Source organism: Panthera pardus, unplaced genomic scaffold (assembly GCF_024362965.1).
Source record: "Panthera pardus isolate Hobbes unplaced genomic scaffold, ASM2436296v1 HiC_scaffold_27, whole genome shotgun sequence".
NCBI lineage: Eukaryota > Metazoa > Chordata > Mammalia > Carnivora > Felidae > Panthera > Panthera pardus.
This window is the reverse complement of record NW_026526843.1, coordinates 40,182,731-40,201,609: the sequence shown is the minus strand read 5'-3', so window position 1 is coordinate 40,201,609 and position 18,879 is coordinate 40,182,731. Positions and strand designations below refer to the sequence as shown.

Below are 18,879 nucleotides of genomic sequence, written 5' to 3'. Positions count from 1 at the left end.
ATATATGAAAGGATTATAGACCACGACCAAGTGGGATTTATCCCAAGGATGCAAAGTTGGTATAATATTTGAAAAATCAATGTGATCCACATGACCGTATCAACTAATGAAGAAAAAGCATTTACAAAATTCAATACCCAATTATGGTAAAAGTCTCAAAAAAATAGGAATAGATGGGAACATCTTCAACTTGAGGAAGGGCATCTACCAAAAACTACAGCTAACACCATACTTAATGAGAAACTAGATGTTTCTCCCTAAGATTGGGAAAAAGAAAGGATGCTTGCTCTCATCACTCTTATCCAATGTAATATTAGAACTTCTAGCTACTACACTAAAGCAAGAGGAAAAAACCTAGATAGGAAAGGAAGAAATGAAAATGTCCCTATTTTCAGATAACATGACTGTCTTGTCTATGTAGAAAATCCTAAGAAATCTACAAAAAAACTTCCTAGAATAAGTGAGTTCAGCAATGTCAGAGGATATAAGATAAACATACGAAATCAATTGTATTTCTACATACCAGCAATAAACAAGTCAATGTGAAATTAAAAATACAGTACCATTTACAATCACTTTAAAAAAGAGAAATACTCAGGTATAAATCTAGCAATGAGAAAAAAATGCCCGTTGGACAGCACTTCTGTCTTTTGTAAAACCCTATTATCCACTGACATTTCCCAAAGCCCTATGTAAAAAGGACCCATATAATACATTACTATTTTTGAATGTTTTTTTTATCAGACTATAAAAGACATGAACAGATCGGATATACATATGACAAATAAGCACAGGAAAAGATGTTCAACATCATTAGCCCTTAGGGAAATAGAAATTAAAACCATAATGTAATATCACTATTTGCAAAAAGAGCTAAAATGAAAAATAGTGATAATACCAAATGATAGTGAAGAGCAGAGAAACTGGATCACACATGCTTGCTGAGGGGCATGTAAAATGGTATGGCCATTCTAGAAAACAGTTTGGCACTTTCTTATAAGACTGAATATACAACTACCATACGATCTAGCGATTGTACTCCTGGGCATTTAGCCAAGAGAAATGAAGACTTATGTTCACACACACAAAAACCCTATACATAAATGTTCAGAGCAGCTTCAGAAATAACAGATATCCATCCCTGGGCAAATAGTTACACAAACTGCTGTACGTCCATACCATGGAATACTATGCAGCAATAAAAATAACTGATACACACACCAATCTGGATGCATCTATGGGAAATTAAGCTGGGTGAAAAGAGCCATCCCTAAAATATCTCATTGTATGATTCCCCATTTATACAGAATTTTTGAAATGACAAAATTATAGCAACAGTTGCTTTGAAATGGCAAAATGAAGGATCCTTGTGGTGACAGGACTAGTCCATACCTTGACTGTCAGTATCAACATCCTGGTTGTGATAATGTATGATAGCTATGCAAGATGTTACCACTAGGAGAAAATGGACAAAGGGTATGTGGAATCTCTATGACTCCTTACAACTGCATGAGAATCTACAATTATGGCAAAATAAAACACTTAATTTAAAGAAATAAAATCTTTTAATATTTATAAAACACTAAGAAAAAAATGTAAACAAATTGGGAGAAATACTTCTTACACAAATATCAAAGGGTTAAGATACCACAACTACATTATCAACAAGAAAGATAAATACCATATTAGAAAACTGAGCAAAAGGTACAATGAATTTATTCACTCTCTCACACACACACACATAAATGCAATTACTCAATAAATAATTCAAAAAGAAGTCATCCTTGTTAGTAATTAAAGAAATGTAAATCAAGATAATGGTAATATTATTTCCACTATTAAGCTACCAAATTAAAAAACAAACACACAAAAGGATAATAGCCAACATATGTAACACTGCAGAGAAATGCAGATTTTCATAAAAACAACAGTGAAACTACCTTTGAGTGCCTATTATATGTCAGAGCCATATAAGAGCCATCCCTAAGATATCTAGGCATTCACCTATATGGACTTCTAGGCATTCTAGGCATTTCACCTATATGGACTTCTTGAATCCCCACAACACTATGAGGTAAGTGCTGAGCACTTATAGATGAGCAAACCAACCAGTGAGAAGTTAAAATAACTTGCCAAGGTCAAAGAACTAGTAATGAACAGAGCCAAAACTCAAAACATTTATTTCATACATTTTGAAAATAACAGATATGTATTATTTCTAATACCAAAAATTCATTTGTAAAAAATTAATGATGTCCCCCAAGGTAGTGACCAAATATTCTAGCACCATAATTATTTTAATGTTCCACTTCATCTCTTTATGTCCTACCATGCCATACCAAACAATCAAAATTGGTATTATCACTACTACAAATTATAGATAAGTTATATATTTCTATATATCTATAATTTAAAAAATATTTTTCCTTTTTGGTTGTTCCCAAAAAGCTCTGAAATTATTACTATAAATATCTAATTTAATAAAATGTGCTATAAAGTAAAATATATTAATATCTCAGTGTATTTCCCAAGTTCTCAAATATTTACATTTACAATAAAACCAAGTTTATATGGTTTATAAACCAGAACTCCTTATTAACTGTATTTTGGCTCAGCAAGACCCTAAATTCCTTCTCATTAATGTTCAATAAAGGTTAAATGTATTTTACTGAATCTTAATTATTTGGAAACTGGTAATCCACACAAAATATTTTACCATTCCCTAACCATGCCACAGAACTGACGTTGCATTATTATTTCAATATTCTCTAAACTTTTACGTCACTCCAAAAACATTTTCTTTCCTGTTTTATTGTACCTCTTGATAAGTTTCATTTCAAAAGTTTTATTTTCAAAATGGAAAACACGAATAAGAATATACTTACTAAACACAAACATTAAACAATTGATCACAACATTTCAGTATAATTCTCACTACTAAATGCAGATTTGTCTAGACTACTGGTTCCCAGAAGGTTGTAACATTTTCCAAAACAAACATCCCTTGGTTCTAAATCTAAAACTGCAACACCAGAAGGAGCAGTTTGGATTTAATTTCTATCACATTTATCAATACCACTAAACTCCAGCAAGAGAAGTGAGTCATATTTGGATTTGAACCAATCAAAAAAGAATCTCGGGGCGCCTGGGTGGCTCAGTCGGTTAAGCCTCCAACTTTGGCTCAGGTCATGATGTCACGGTTCATGGGTCCGAGCCCCAAATCAGGCTCTGTGCTGACATCTCAGAGCCTGGAGCCTGCTTCAAATTCTGTGTCTCCCTCTCTCTCTGCCCCTCCCCAACTCGTGCTTGGTCTCTCTCTCTCTCTCTCTCTCTCTCTCTCTCTCTCTCTCTCTCTCAAAAATAAATAAACATTAAAAAAAAGAATCTCAAAATCAATCTTTTTTAAAAAAAATTTATTTATTTTTGAGAGAGAGAGAATAAGCTGGGGAGGGGCAGAGAAAGAGGGAGGGAGGGAGGGAGGGAGAGAGGGGGAGAGAGAGAGAGAGAGAGAGAGAGAGAATCCCAAGCAGGCTCTGCGCTGTCAGCACAGAGCCCCATGTGGGGCTCGATCTCATGATCCATGACCTGAGCTGAAATCAAGAGTCAGACACTTAACCAACTCAGCCACCCAGGTGCCCCTGGAAATCAATCTTGAATACTGTGCTTCTCTGTTGGAGAGCGGAGTTCAAACCTTCCCTGCGGGCTCTCCACCAAGGCTGAAAGGAACAGTTGGTTGTGTAGCAACGGTTCTGCTAGGTGCTGAGCAGTAGGAGTGGGGGGTAATCCTGCAAATGCTATTGGTTGAGCTGCATTCTCCATTGCTGAGACAGTATTGAAACTGGCCCTCCCAGTCTGAGGTGTACTTTCTTTCCACTGAGGAACGAGAACCCTGTGGCAGTTGCAGACTGAGTAGCAGAGGTGGTAGCAGAGCCAAAATCAAAAGGCTGGATGCTGTCACCCAGTGTGAAGGGACACTGCTTGTTAAAGACTTAGTAAGAGTGCTGGTACCCAGCCCCAAAGCCCCTATAATCACTTGCAGGTTGTTGAAAGCAGGTGTTGCCCAGGTTTAATTTTGGTGCATTTACTCTAAACAGAAAAAGGGAAAAAAAATCACATAATAATTCTCTGGCACATTAAATGGTAGCTAGATAACATAGCTCCTGTCAAATTAGGTTTTAAGTATGAACAGTTTACGAGATTTTGTTCTATACATTTTCATCTCACTACAGAAGGAAAGATAACCAAATATTACAAGTTATTACATAACTAACAGAATTGAGGAGAATTCTAGAGAGAATACCCCAGCTTTCATTGGACCACCACATGCTACTGAAAGAAATGGCTGGATCCATCTGGATTGACATAGAAAAGGCACTAAAAGAATGCTCCCTTTAAAATTTTGAAATGCAGGAGGAAAGAATGTATAACCAAGGTCATTACAATGATCAATAGATAGAGAGAGAGAGTTAATAAGCAAGTAGCCTAATTACAAGATGATATATGTCCAAAACTCAGTGACTACCCCTCCTATGGCTCACATAAAATGAAGGGAAATCACAGATCAGAATTCAATGTGCCTTGTACCTTAAAATCTCAGATGGCTTCAATTTATAAGACTATCTTGGGAATGAGTGGCAGAATTCCAAATAGTTGACTTAGAAATGCCATACCATTTGTTTAGCCTTTCCATACTCTAAATGGAAAGTTTGTCTTTGAGAGATAATTGCCTGTGTAGCCACTAAAAGAATCAAACAGTATTGCTCTTACCCTACAGAAAACTCAGTTCCTTCTGGGGCAGAAGTTGATACAAATGGTATACCAAAGCTGAATCCTTTAGTCTGTGGAGCTGGAGCTGCGTTGCTGAATGAGAACAGGCCAGTAGAAGATGTCCTTATTTATAACTGTTTGGGATGGAGTCCCAAACTTAAACCCTCTTGGACCAGGTGTAGAGAAAGTAAACCCTGTAGCTGAAGTAGTGGCTATTATCTGCAGAGCCTAAGGTGAACATACCTATACAGGTACCGGTTCCTTCAGAATTAAATAAACCCACTTCTGACTCCAAACCCTATATGGAGGTAAGAGAGGAATGGAAGAAAACCAACTTCAGAGATCTCAATGAGACCTTCAAGTCAAGATGGTGGATAGAAGCCACACTGGAATCACTCTCACATACTCCAAACTCCTAGAAATATCAGTTAAAAGGTACTTCATAAAAACACTTTCAAAAGTACAAAGCAGACTTTTTGAAGAAAGAAGGCAATTTTTCAGGTGCCAGAAAGAGAAGGAATTCTTTTCTATAAGCAGAAGCTGAAGCTGCTTCATTAGCCCAAGGGGGAGACCTGAATGATATATGTGCCTTAACAGCTGGAAATATGCTGGATTATGGGTATGATCTGGGGCCACCAGGGTAAGGCTCCCCAATCAAAAGAGGCCTAATGAAGCTTCAATCTGGGAAAGAGATTTAAGGAAATGGAAAAGGTGATGGAAACATGCAGAAACCCCAAGCAGGTAAAGAAGATATCCATAGATGGCTTAAATTCAATTCGCCTTTATGGAGTAGAAACTTTAAGCTAAAATGCTAACATAAAAACTGATTAGGAGTTCATGAAACCTTCAGGATCCAAGTAGGTGCTCATGACCTCAGGAAAGAGGTGTCCCCACTTCCTAGGTCACATAGGGTCAGAAAAAGCCCCCAGAAAATTAACTCCTAGACAAGAATTATAAAACATCCAAGAAAGCAGTCTACAGACCTGAAAAAATGACAGAATTGTCATTCAAGGAATTAGAGATAATAAAGAAATATGAATGCCACATTAAAATATGTGTTTAATATGTTTAAAGAGCTCAAGAAAGAAATAATATCCATAAAACAAACAAGTAAATGTGAAAAAGAACCAAGGAGAATCTAAGAAATGGTTATCACTATTAGAAATTAAAAGGCTCCTCAAAGTATGGAAAGAGCCCAAATGTCCATCAATGGATGAATAAAGAAGATGTAGTATATAAATATATATTACTCAGCAATCAAAAAGAATGAAATCTTGCCATTCGCAACTACATGGATGGAACTAGAGGGTATTATGCTAAGCAAAATTAGTCAGAGAAAGACAAATATCATATGACTTCGTTCATATGAGGGCTTTAAGATACAAAACAGATGAACATAGGGAAGGCAAGCAAAAATAATATAAAAACAGGGAGGGGGACAAAAACATATGAGACTCTTAAATATGGAGAACAGAGGGTTACTGGAGGGGTTTGGGAGGGGGGATGGGATAAATGGTAAGGGGCATTAAGGAATCTACTCCTGAAATCATTATTGCACTATATGTTAACTAACTTGGATGTAAATTAAAAAAATAAATTAAATAAAAATTTAAAAAAATAATAAAAGAAATTTAAAAAGAAATTAAAAGGCTCCAGAGATAAAACTAGACCCAATTGACAAGAAAAAAAAATCAATGAACTGGAAGAGAGAACAGAAGATATCCGCTAGAATACAGGGAGGATAAAGTGATGGGAAAGAAGAGAGAAATTAGGAGATAAAACAAAAGAAAAGCTTCAATATATATCCAGAAGGAATATCAGAAGAAGAAAATAAAACGGCAGAGACAATACTCAAAGTTAATAAAGGAGTTTGCTAGAAATGAAGAACAATGTGAAAGGGCGGGCCTACGCTGGCCGACTCCATCTTGTTCTGTGTCCTTCACCTTGACCACACTTCCTCCCCTTGAGTAACCTCCCCCCCCCCCACCTGCCTAACAGGACTCGGACCCTTCCCCAGCCAATCGGCTGAGGCCATAGCCATTACCTCACCAACTGCCCCTAGGCCCCAATAAAACCTTTGTCCTTTTGAAACTCTCTCTCTCCCCGCTTAGTCGTCAACGCTGTGTCAGTGCAGGTAGGGGATTGAGCTCGAGGTAGCTCGAATAAAGGCTCTTTTGCTTTTACATCCGACTCAGCTCCCTAGTGGTCTTTGGGGATCACGAATTCTGGGCATAACAAATGAGTCCTCAGATTAAAAATTGCAAGCAGGCAACCCCTCCCCACCACACACACACACACACACACACACACACACACACACACTATACAATATATTCAAACACTAGAATATTAAATACAGAGGGAAAAAAATCTGAACATTGCCAGAGAGAAAAAAACAGATTTATCTTGTAAGGAGTAACAACCAAGGTGACAGAAAGCTCTTCATTAGCAACAATAAACGCTAGACGACGATAGAATATTTTTAAAGTGTTAAGGGAAAAATCATTGTGTACTTATAATTCTACCCAAGTCAAGATTTATAAAATGGGATGTGTCTAAAGATCAGTTTTTAAACAATAGCTCTGAAATGCAATTCTATGAAATCAGTTTCAAGAAATATTTCATCAAAGTTAAGAACCCCATTACTTTATGCACCAGTAAGAAAAAAAAAGGCCAACCTGTCACAATTCCTTCTTATCACTTAAAGTTTTTTATACTTTTTGAAAGAGCTCTTTTCAATGTAGACAGATTTTAATCAAACACGCATATCTTAAGAAAAAACTATTCAGAATCCAATTTTCAACTCAAATTTTTTGATGTCTTCTGTGCCACCAGGAACACTGTTGATGCAGTATCAAAACCATGGTGATAGCAATGAGTTTTTGGCCAACATTTATGATATTATCATATACCTTCACATGATAAATATATAATATATAACCATATATTATATGATATACAATAATATGCAACTATAATATAGTTTACAGTAACATAACACTTAAAACCTCAGGAGAATGGTACCCTTGGGAATGTAAGAGTAAATACAGCAAAAGAACTCATTAAGAGAACTAAAAGCCATTTAGCTACATGCTTTCAAGTCAGCTTTGCAAATGTGTAGACTAGTGTCCTTTTGTCTCTCATTTCAGCATAATTAATAACTAGAGTCAGTTAACCATCTCCACCATTCTCTCCCCACAACCACTGGTTTCTAGGAGTTAAAGGACATGCCCCGTTGTCTCAAGGTTTGCACCCAAGCCACCCGTTATGCAAATTTTGATCCTAGATATTCTGAAATGACATGTGCATACAGGAACAACTATGATATCACAACTGCCACATGGCCAAAGGGGATTATAAAACACCATCATCTGTTAAGTAAGACTCATTTCAATTTCAAAGATGTTAAACTATGAAAAATTGAACTTCTTACAATTGACGAAATATGGTTATCTTGAGTAGTATTAGTGTCATAGATATCTTGAGTAGTATTAGTGTCGTAGATATAAGTGAACATCTACCCACAGGTAATTCTGGAGAACAGTATTTGTCTGAATGTGTTGGTTATGACATGCTTATTTTTTGTAATGTTTATTTATTTATTTGTTTTGAAAAAGAGAGCATGCATGTGAGAGCAGGGGAAGGGCAGAGAGAAAGACAAAATCCCAAGCAGGCTCCATGCTCAGCACAGAGCCAGACACGGGGCTCAATCTCACAAACCATGAGATCATGACCTGAACTGAAATAGACACTCAACCAACTGAGCCACCCAGGTGCCCCTGACATGCTTATTCTTAAGTCATATACACATCTTAAAACTTTTTAAATGTAAGCCCCAAATGGTAATTTCAAGTGTAATTCAGTCCAAGAAGGCACAGAAAGAAAGGCTTATTAGAGTTTTTGCTGTACTCTTACACTCCCAAGGGTACCACTCTCCTGGGGTTTTAAGTGCTATGTTATAAACTATATTATAAAAATATATTACTGTTACACGATATATAGTTATATGTATTATATATTTATGATATGTAATTATATGATAATAAATATGTATGATAGGTAATTATATAATATTATAAATGTTGACAGAAAATTTCATTGCTTTCAAACCATGGTTTTGAGACTGTAATAGAAATTAACACTTTCAGATTTAGGTATTGTCATCAATGTCACACTGCAGGCTAAAGGAGTCTTTTGTGGTAGTTATCAAAAGGTGGAACGTTTTTTCCTATCCTCTTGTATTTGTGAGCTTTCTACTCTTTTGGAAGTAATTTAAGAATTTCCCTGTTAAATGTAGCATGTACCTTTGAATTTTTCCTAACTCAGAAATTTCAGAAACAAAACAAAGCAAAAATCACATTTAGACTAAAAATGCATTTTTTGTCACTAAGAATTTGGCATTAAAGATTCTCTCCCCTCCATCTCATTTAGATAGTAAATCTTTCATATTCTTACACTTTTTCATTTTCAATCTATTTTCCTTAACCATTTTCTGATAAAGGTGTTTAAAAACTCTCCCCTATTGTTAGGGATTGTCAATTTCTCTTCATAATCCCATTGCTTTTTGTTTTACATATTTCAACACTACATTGTTATGGGCATAGGTTCATGGTTGATAGTCTCTTGGAGACTTTTCTTCCTTTCATCACTGTGAAATGTCTATTACTAAATTGTCTTTAAAAATGTTTTGTCTGCCATTAATGTTGCCTCACAATTTTTCTTTTGTTGGTATTTGCCTGGTGCGTATCTTGTTCCATACCTTTGTTTTCAACCTTTCTGAGACCTTTTAAGTATGGGTTTTATAAATAGCAAAGCTGAAAATTTTTAAATCCAATCTAAAAGTCTCTTACTGAGTGAGCTTAATTTATTTGCATTTATTGTAACTACTCACCTAGACTTATTTCTTCCATCTTGTTTTTTTTTTATTTGCTACGGTATACATATCTTTTATCTCTGTCCACATATTTAGATTGATGGAATTTTCTTTATTCCTTTTATTTTTCCCATGCTTGGAAGTTGCATATTCTATTATGCAACTTTTTATTCTATTCTTTTTATTCTATTTGTATGGGCTTCTTTTTTTAAATGTTTTTATTTATTTTTGAGACAGAGAGACAGACAGAGTGTGAGCTGGGGGGGGGGGCGGGGAGCAAAGAGAGAGGGAGACACAGAATCTGAAGAAGGCTCCAGGCTCGGAGCTGTCAGCACAGAGCCCGACGTGAGGCTCGAACCCATGAACATCATGACCTGAGCCAAATTCAGACGCTTAACTGACTGAACCACCCAGGTGCCCCTGTATGGATTTCTTTTCTTGAATTCTTTCTTTTAACATACAGACTTAAATTCATGTTTCTTCTAAAACAGTCTGAAAGTAATCAGTATTCCCAATCCTTTTTAACAAACAGGATCTTAGCTAGCACACTTCAGCTTCCCTATGTATATATCATTGCTTTATTAAAAAATGGAAAACAAGTCTGTACTCCCTATACGTGGCTTTAAGTGGGGATATCTGTCTCTGTCATTGATGAGTTCCTCAAGCCAAACTCTATTTCTCTTCATCCACACTGCCTGTTTATAGGAGCTGAAAGTTGACAAAACTACAGTTTATGTTGAGCCCAGCTTTTTTTTTTTTTTTTTAAATCCTGGATGTCTTAATGCAAGCACAATGTTCAAAGAAAGAAATACTGGATGGTAAAATATTTCTGCAAAAAAACCCATTAGGCCCAAAGAAATCATCAGAGCTCACTGAAAAGGTTCTTAGAAATGGGAAGACACTCCCTGCCTGTCAGTCCGATCTAAATGGGGCTTACTGATTTATGCAACAACTGGATAGAAAGAAAACTATGCAGTGAGTGCTGCTGCCCATCAGACTATGCTAGTTACTTAAATGCACTGGAACCTCAGTTTCCTCACCTCTACAATTCAGACAGTTCCACTAAATGAGTAACCAATTTTTTTATTTTAAAAAATGTTTTATTTATTTGTTTTTATGAGAGAGAGAGGGCAGGGGTGGGGCAGAGAGAGAGAGACATAGGCACAGAGAGAGAACCTCAAGCAGGCTCCACACTGTCAGCACGGAGCCTGATGCAGGGCTGTAACCCACAAACCTCATGATCCCAGCAGAAATCAAGAGTCGGACGCTTAACTGACTGAGCCTCCCAGGTGCCCCACCAAAATAATTTTTAACCAATAAGTTTATAAACGGCTCTCCAAATATATTACCTTGTCTGATTTAATTTAATGTAAAGTGCTATATAAAAGCTTTCCAATATATAATGCTGGGGTTCTCCTCACTGTCAGTGAGGGATCAGCAAATCAGAGATATCAGCACTCTTGGAGCTGGCCCTGAGACTGAACATAAATTGCATTTCAAATTAGAATTCAAAAATAATTACTACACATCTATCTAATTTATCAGCATGAAAATTATCTTCTCTGTGTACTACCTATCATCATTTATTGATCCTAGGAGTGTTCTGGGTAATAGGAAAACCGAATGGAGATCAACAAATTATGGTAGGTCATTTCAGGACACATCTTTACCACTTAAGTTCTTGAGTCTCTTATGTAATATAAAGAGGCAAAGATAAAAGATAGCATTTATTGAATCTGAAACTCCTTATCTTCTCATTAACTACAACAAATCATAAAGAAATTTGATCTCCGTTGTATAGTTGAGGAAACCAAGGCTCTGAAAATACTAAATCACTTTCCCAAGGCCAAGCAACTAGTAAGTGAAGGAAATGGACACAATACTTCATTTTAATATTAGCGTAAGGAACACAATATTAGAAAGAGAAGTCTGTATCTCAAATGGCAGAAACAAAATAAGTTCGAGTACCTATAATAAACCATTTCAGCATAAATGTTTAGAGGCTCTGTCTTATAAAGTATAAATGATTTGGGGGGATCACTCATGCTATTACTCCCTGATATTACTTTGAGAAATGATTGTCAAGTGGTGATGAGCACAGAAGCTCAGCCATGTAATTTGTTAAAAATGTTTCCTTTCTTCTTTGAAGCAAATAGACTATTCTCTCTTGCAGGCAACACTCCCCCTAAACTGCTTAGTTACCTGAGAGCCATCAAGCTCCACTAATTCACTTCACTGTCTCAAGAACATCATGACTAAATGATATGGCATGATTAGTCATGTTATAAAACCATCTTCATAAATAGCAACTTTTGATAATATATATGATTCTTTAATATATCATTAATTATCGGGATGCCTGGGCGGCTCAGTTGGTTAAGCATCCGACTTCGGCTCAGGGCTCAGGTCATGACCCCGTGTTCTGTGAGTTTGAGCTCCGCCTCAGCCTCTGTGCTGACAGCTCAGAGCCTGGAGCCTGCTTGGGATTCTGTGTCTCTCTCTGCCCCTCCCCCACTCATGCTCTCTCCCTCTCTCTCTCTCTAAAATAACCATTATATATATATTATTAATATCATAATATTATATATATATATCATTAATTATCAAACTAAGGAGAGAGGCAGAAAAGCAAAGGAAAAGTACAAATTCACTGAAGAAACCCCTTGTTCCACCAAGAGAGCCTTCCAGAAAGCAGAAAAATGTAAGCTTCAAAAGTAGGATCCTTATTTGCCACTGATAATTATGGATGCCAACTCTAGAGGTAGAAACTGGATTTTAATGCTTTATTTGAAGTGCTTGAGTCCCAGAAGAAAAATGGATAGGGAGAGGTGAAATTAGTCCAGCCATTTTTAAGGGAAATAGGAAGGGATCAATCTTGTAATGATGATCATTTTATTTTATGCCACAATAAATACGGAGCTACTGGAAATGGTACATTAGCTGGGAGTTCATATTAAACATCTTAAGCAGTATAACTTACCGATTATCTTTCACATTAACTTCTTTTCTCCTCCTTCATCCAATAACATATCAAAGCTATGATGTCAGAATCGTATTTTGAGAGCTTTTAGAAAGTTTTTTTAATCCCCAAATTAAGACCAATTTTCCAAATATTAAAAGTGTGACATTGTGGAGGCCTGCAATTTGCCAGCAAACAGGTTTCATTGTCAGTAAATGCCTAGAGCAGTTACAAAATTGGAAAAGGGAAAACCAAGGGTGGGACCAAAGGGGAGGGTGGGCCAAAGGACTCAGAGAGGGAGAAACATGGAAGCCCTTAGAAGGACCCAAGAGTGAGCAGGGTGTGTGTGTGTGCAGTAGGGGGGCTCATGAGAGGGCAGACAGGGAGGGCAGAGACCCAAAGGGAAGGCATGGCTAATCGGAAACTGGGCAGAGGGACCAAGAAGGCCAGAGAGGGGTTGGGGGATTGGGAAATGGGGGAAGATCAGGGTTATGGGGAGGGGGGAAGAGAAAGAGAAGAGAGTACTTGAGAGAAGTAGTCAAAGAAAGAAAGGAGGAATGGCATTCAAATACAAAAAAAAAAAAAAGCCTCAAAGGCATACCCACTTTTAGAAGAACCCTCCCCAAAACACTGTAGAAGTATAGCAAAAAACAAACAAATAACCCCCCAGAAACTTCTGAAGCACAGTGTGCATAGAAACCTTAAACATCCAACTCTTGATTTCCACTCAGGTCATGATCTCATGGTTCCAGAGATGGTGCCCCGCATCGTGGCTCTGCACTGCAGGTGCAGAGCCTGCTCAGGATTCTCTCTCCCTCTCTCTCTCTACTCCTCCCCTGCTAGCATGCACTCTCTCTCTCTCAAAAATAAATATGAAAAAAATTTTTGAAAATTAAAAAAACATCTTACACAAGCATGCAAGTAACAGTAGTCATTCAAAAATCTCAAAAACCATCGTTTTGCAAAGAAAAATAGATTTGGCTAATATAGTTTAAGTTTACTTTTAAAAATAAATCTCACTTTTCCCAGTGCTTCACTCCACAAAAAAGGCAATCAAGTACATGCCTTTGAAAAATAAGCATAATTCTTATGTTTGTCATTTTTGACTGTGGTAAAATATGCATAATGTAAAATTTACCATTTTAACCATTTTAAGTATACAATTTGGTGGCATTAAGTATGTTCACAGTGTTGTTCAACCGTCACCACTATCCATTTACAAAACTCTTTCAGTGCCAAACTCTATACTGGTACTGAACAATAACGCCATGTTCCCCACTCCCCTGGCCCCTGGTAACCTCTATTTTACTTTCTGTCTCTATGAATTTGCCAATTCTGGGAACTTCATATTACTTGAATCATACAGTATTTACATGATTAATATGAATATTTGTACACTTGAAACAACCTAAATGTCCAGCAACAATAGGGAAATGGAGATTTTTTAAAGTGGCACAGTTATAGGACGGAATACAGCAATAAAAGATAGCTAACTTTATCTATATTTAGCAATTTGGAAAAATCTCAAAAACAATGGTGACCCAAAAATGTTGCGGAAGAGTTAAGTACAGCACACCATTTCTGTAAATGTTAAAGGACATACAAAATCATATTACAAATCATTTACGGCCATCCACATGTGAATGCATTTAAAAATATAGATTGGGAGGGGCGCCTGGGTGCCTCAGTCAGTTAAGCGTCCAACTTCAGCTCGGGTCATGATCTCGTGGTCCATGAGTTCCAGCCCTGTGTCGGCTCTGTGCTAACAGCTCAGAGCGTGAAGCCTGCTTCAGATTTTGTCTCCCTCTCTCTCTGCCCCTCCCCCACTCATGCTCTGTCTCTCTCTGTCTCTCAAAAATGAATAAATGTTCAAAAATAAAAATAAAAAATAAATTAAAAATATAGATTGGGAAAATATACAACAACTTCAGAAGAACAATTATCTCTGGGATGGGAAGGATAGGAGACTGGGAAGGGGTACAAAGAATTAGCTATAATGTTTTAGTTCTTTAAAAAACAATACCTAAAGAAAATATGGCAAAATGTTAACAACTGTCAAATCTTTCATAGGTACGTGGATGATGGTGTAGAATAGTCTCTGTGCTTTTTGTTCGAAATATTTTATCACTTCATAAAGAGGGACTAGTTAATGTTTTAGAATGACAGAAAATAAGACAATATGTGTTCTTTGAAAAGGGAGATGTGGGGGCGCCTGGGTGGCGCAGTCGGTTAAGCGTCCGACTTCAGCCAGGTCACGATCTCGCGGTCCGTGAGTTCGAGCCCCGCGTCGGGCTCTGGGCTGATGGCTCGGAGCCTGGAGCCTGTTTCCGATTCTGTGTCTCCCTCTCTCTCTGCCCCTCCCCCGTTCATGCTCTGTCTCTCTCTGTCCCCAAAAAAAAAAAAAAAAAAAACCAAAACGTTGAAAAGGGAGATGTGCTAATAAAGGCCAATTATAGCTTTTATTCTCCCAGTCAACTTAATTGGACCTTTTATAAAAAAGTTTTTAATTACAAATGAATACACACTCATATAATCTTTGGAAAAGATATTCATAAAGAAAGCTAATCAGCATGAGTGTTATTATGGCACTTGAATCTGCCAGGATTCATGTATCTTTTAAAGTAAATCATTTTGAAAATGTCTATACTCATTACTTAAAAAATACACATCCCGTCTAATTCATATGTACAATAGATATCATGGTTGATCACTGCTTCTCTAGCGACAAAAACCTACATGGGTAAATTCATACATCTAAAGTGGGGAGTGGCAAACACTAGCATCTCAGGTCCAGATCCCTGGCCTTCCTGTTAAGATTCCCCTTGAGTTTCATGTAAGGTACAAGTTATATAAATGATTTCAAATAACCCAAATTTACAGTGTTATTGATAGCATGAAATTACTGGAAATAATTTTCTGTTGTTGGGTTAGGCTGAATAAATTATAGCCATCTCAGTCTATGGACCATTAGGATGCTATTACTAATAAAGATTTGAAAACTATCAACCACATAGAACAAATTCCCAGAATAATATTAAATAAAAGGAACAAAACTTATACAAGCAAGGATTAAAATTATTTAAAAATATGGGTACATATGAATAAAATAGGAGGGGAACAGAAATAGCAGTTATATTTTTGGTAGTAGATTTGAGGGAGATTTTTCACCTTTAATTTCTTTTAATGCTGGCTGAATAAATTACTTAACTAGTTAGTGTTTTAAAACAGTTGTTCTATATACTACAAGAGAAATATGCTAAACTAAATCCCTTTTTCATACCTATAACCCACAAAATCTTTTAGGTGTATTTTTTATTTTTTTAGATCTCTCAAGTTTCCTTTCATTAAAACCAAGCCAGCAGTCAAAAGCCAGAAATTCTGTTGCCTCTGCAAGTCAGAGAAGCTCTCTTCCTGTTTCAACTTCTGCCTCTAGATCTGACCTGCTATCAAGAATATTAGACTTCATCAAGTGACTTTATCTCTGAGATCCACTTACTTACAATGTGATCCTGGGATAATCATTGAAATGCTCTAATGTTTGTGTTCTTCTATCCCTAAATTTCTGTATTTACAAAATTCTCCAGGGAAGCCAAGTACTCACGGATTCATCTCAGATCTAGGGCTCATCCCCTACTTTCCTACCTCCTCAACCCTGGGGAAAACAGTGCTTAACATTGGATTCCACCTTGCCAGGGGCAGGCCAAACCTTGAAGAGGCGATTAAATCCCCAAAGATAAATAGCCTTTGCTCCTCAAGAAGTAAACTATGGTTTACTGAATCCTTGTGCATCTGGCACTAAACCAGGTACTTCAAAAATGTTACTCGAACCACCTTCCCCTACCACAGACACACAGAACCAAATCCTGGAGCCAGGGAAATCAGCATTTGCGATTTAGGGGCCAAGGACAGACGGCCCTAAGATGGGCCACTTTGGTATGTAGATTATGCTGGTCTGAAAACAAAAGCCCAAAGACTCAGGAAGAAGCTGACTCCCCACCCCTCCTCCCTGCCCTCAGCAACAGCTGCCTGAAAGATTTTAGATGAAGGACCTGCTCCAGGAAGAGAGCTATCACGACAGATAACTACATTATAACATGAACTAGGTATAGTAGACAGGAAGGAACCAAGCAAAGCCTGTTTGATTAAAGTCCTAAGTCCTACAGTTGCTGAATGGCCCAGCAAACATATGTTTACCAAACATTTACTCTTTTTCATCTTCCTGTGAGTTGTGTTCCTTCCCTTTGAAGTCCCAGACCCTTATCCCCCTTTTCTCCTTAGTTCAGGATGACATATAGACTTCATTTTGCTTGTACTCCACATTAAAAAAAAATACATAATGGAGACTATCAGAGTAAACTACAGGTAGTAAGTCTGGAATTTCATGTCTATAGATTCCCCTTATGTACGAAATTAAATTTGATTTTTTCCTGTTAATCGGTCTCATGTCAATTCAATTCTTAGTCCAGCCAGAATTCTGAGGGACAGAGAAAAATTTTCTTCTGCCCCAACAGTGACAAACATCCTGTGTGATTCCTAAACACACACAAGTTTGAAAACCAAAGATCGAAGTTTTTCAAACTGAGTGAGGATTCATTACTGGCTTGTACTCCACATTAAAAAAAAATACATAATGGAGACTATCAGAGTAAACTGCATGTAGTAAGTATTGTTTTTGTGAAATGGTTGTCAATTATATATTGGATATGTATATACTGGGCCACAATATAAATTTTATTTCTGTGAGTCACAGCAAAAAGGTCTGAAAAGTACTAGCTAGGCATTACCGACTTAGAATAATGCACAATGAGGAAAACAGAAAAAAAGCAATCAAGAGACAGCATAGCATATAGCTACACTCCACAAGTTATCTATCTAGAGAAATAACAAAATTTAAGACATTTGTAGTCATAAGGGATATTGTGGTATAATTAATTTGGCCAAAAAGCCAGTAACTTTACTTTTAGCCAATAACTTAAATATTATACTTCCATTTTGTTTGTTTGTTTACTGTGGTAATATAACAAGGAGAATGGACAAATTATTCAAGTTTCACTTCACCAGATAGGGAGGAAGCTAGAAAAATATGAGAGCCAAAGAAGGAAAGAAATTTAGCTAATTCATTAATCGAATTCCAATCCCTGGATAACCAAAAGTAACAACCATCCATGAAAGCCATCCTATCTTTCCTTGCTTACAACACTCAAATAATGTATTAGGGGCCCCACTACCAAACACAACTAACCAGTTGAGAACATTCCAAATGTATATTAAGCCACCCCCCTTTTGCTTAAAACCAATCCACGGGAAACTAGGGTCACAACTGCACGTCTACGTGAAGTGAAGACACGCAGATTGCCAAGCAGTGGCAAGCGGGCGGCGTGCCTGCATTTCTCCACTCCAAGGCGGGAAAAAGCAGGGGACCAGGTCCCCTGTGTCACTGGGAGCGGGAGCAAGGTGTAGCAGGGATGCTCACCCCAGGGGTTCAGGCCCAGAAGTCATGCCCACAGCAAAGGAAAAGAAACGCGATCCCCCCTTACACACAAAACACACCACCCCCAGCGCACACACACGTTCTGAGCCAAGGAAAAGAACCGTGATCGCACCCCCACCCCCAACACACACGGAGTCGATGAAAAGCGCGCTCCCACCCTACACGGCCCCTCCCCACACACCACACAAGCCGAGCTAAGGAAAAGAAGCGCGGTACCACCTTACCTGCGCTCACGCGAGTACACACACACACACACACACACACACACACACACACACACGCTGAGCCTGAACGAACCACAACCTGTGTCTCTATCGCGGGGCGGGGAGGGGGCGTGGGGAGCGCGTGGAGAGCTGCAGCAAAACCTTCTCAACCCCCCGGGGCCACCGAGCCTATGCATCCATTCCCGCTGCCCAGGAGCCGCAGGAGGAGTCGTCCGGTTTGGAATTCACGTGCGGGAAAAGTGTAATGATGAGCGAGCCTGCCGATGCCTGGGACAAACGAAAACCTTGCAAACTTACCTTGGTGGCTGCCGCCGCCGCTCGCCGTCGGGGCTCCCAAAGTAAATGGAAAGGGCCTCCGAGACTGTCTAGCGGCCGGAGAGGCGGAACTGGGCCTACTCGGACCAGGGGAAAAAACCAGCGTCTACCGCGGACCGGTTGCAGCTGGAGTGACGCTAACCGAGACAGACGCTTAACTGGGGTCCACCTAGTTAACTGGAAAGGGCGGCCATTGACCCCGACTGGCACGAGCCCGGATTGGTTGATTCTGGTGTTGTTTCAAAGGAAA

General features: G+C 38.1%; 1 protein-coding gene across 3 annotated transcripts in view; it reads right to left on the bottom strand.

The window, feature by feature from the left end:
* The window catches only part of NUP62CL (nucleoporin 62 C-terminal like), an 86,682-nt gene extending 67,884 nt beyond the window's left edge, over positions 1-18,798 (bottom strand). For 2 of the 3 annotated variants that reach the window (XR_008418175.1, XM_053891290.1), the window contains exon 1: positions 18,612-18,795. The gene's annotated coding sequence lies outside the window, so the exon portion shown is untranslated. Of the gene's footprint in view, positions 1-18,611 lie in introns of all 3 variants that reach the window. The other variant, XM_019435697.2, reaches the window with a different exon arrangement.
* Between the last annotated feature and the right edge of the window lie 81 nt (positions 18,799-18,879).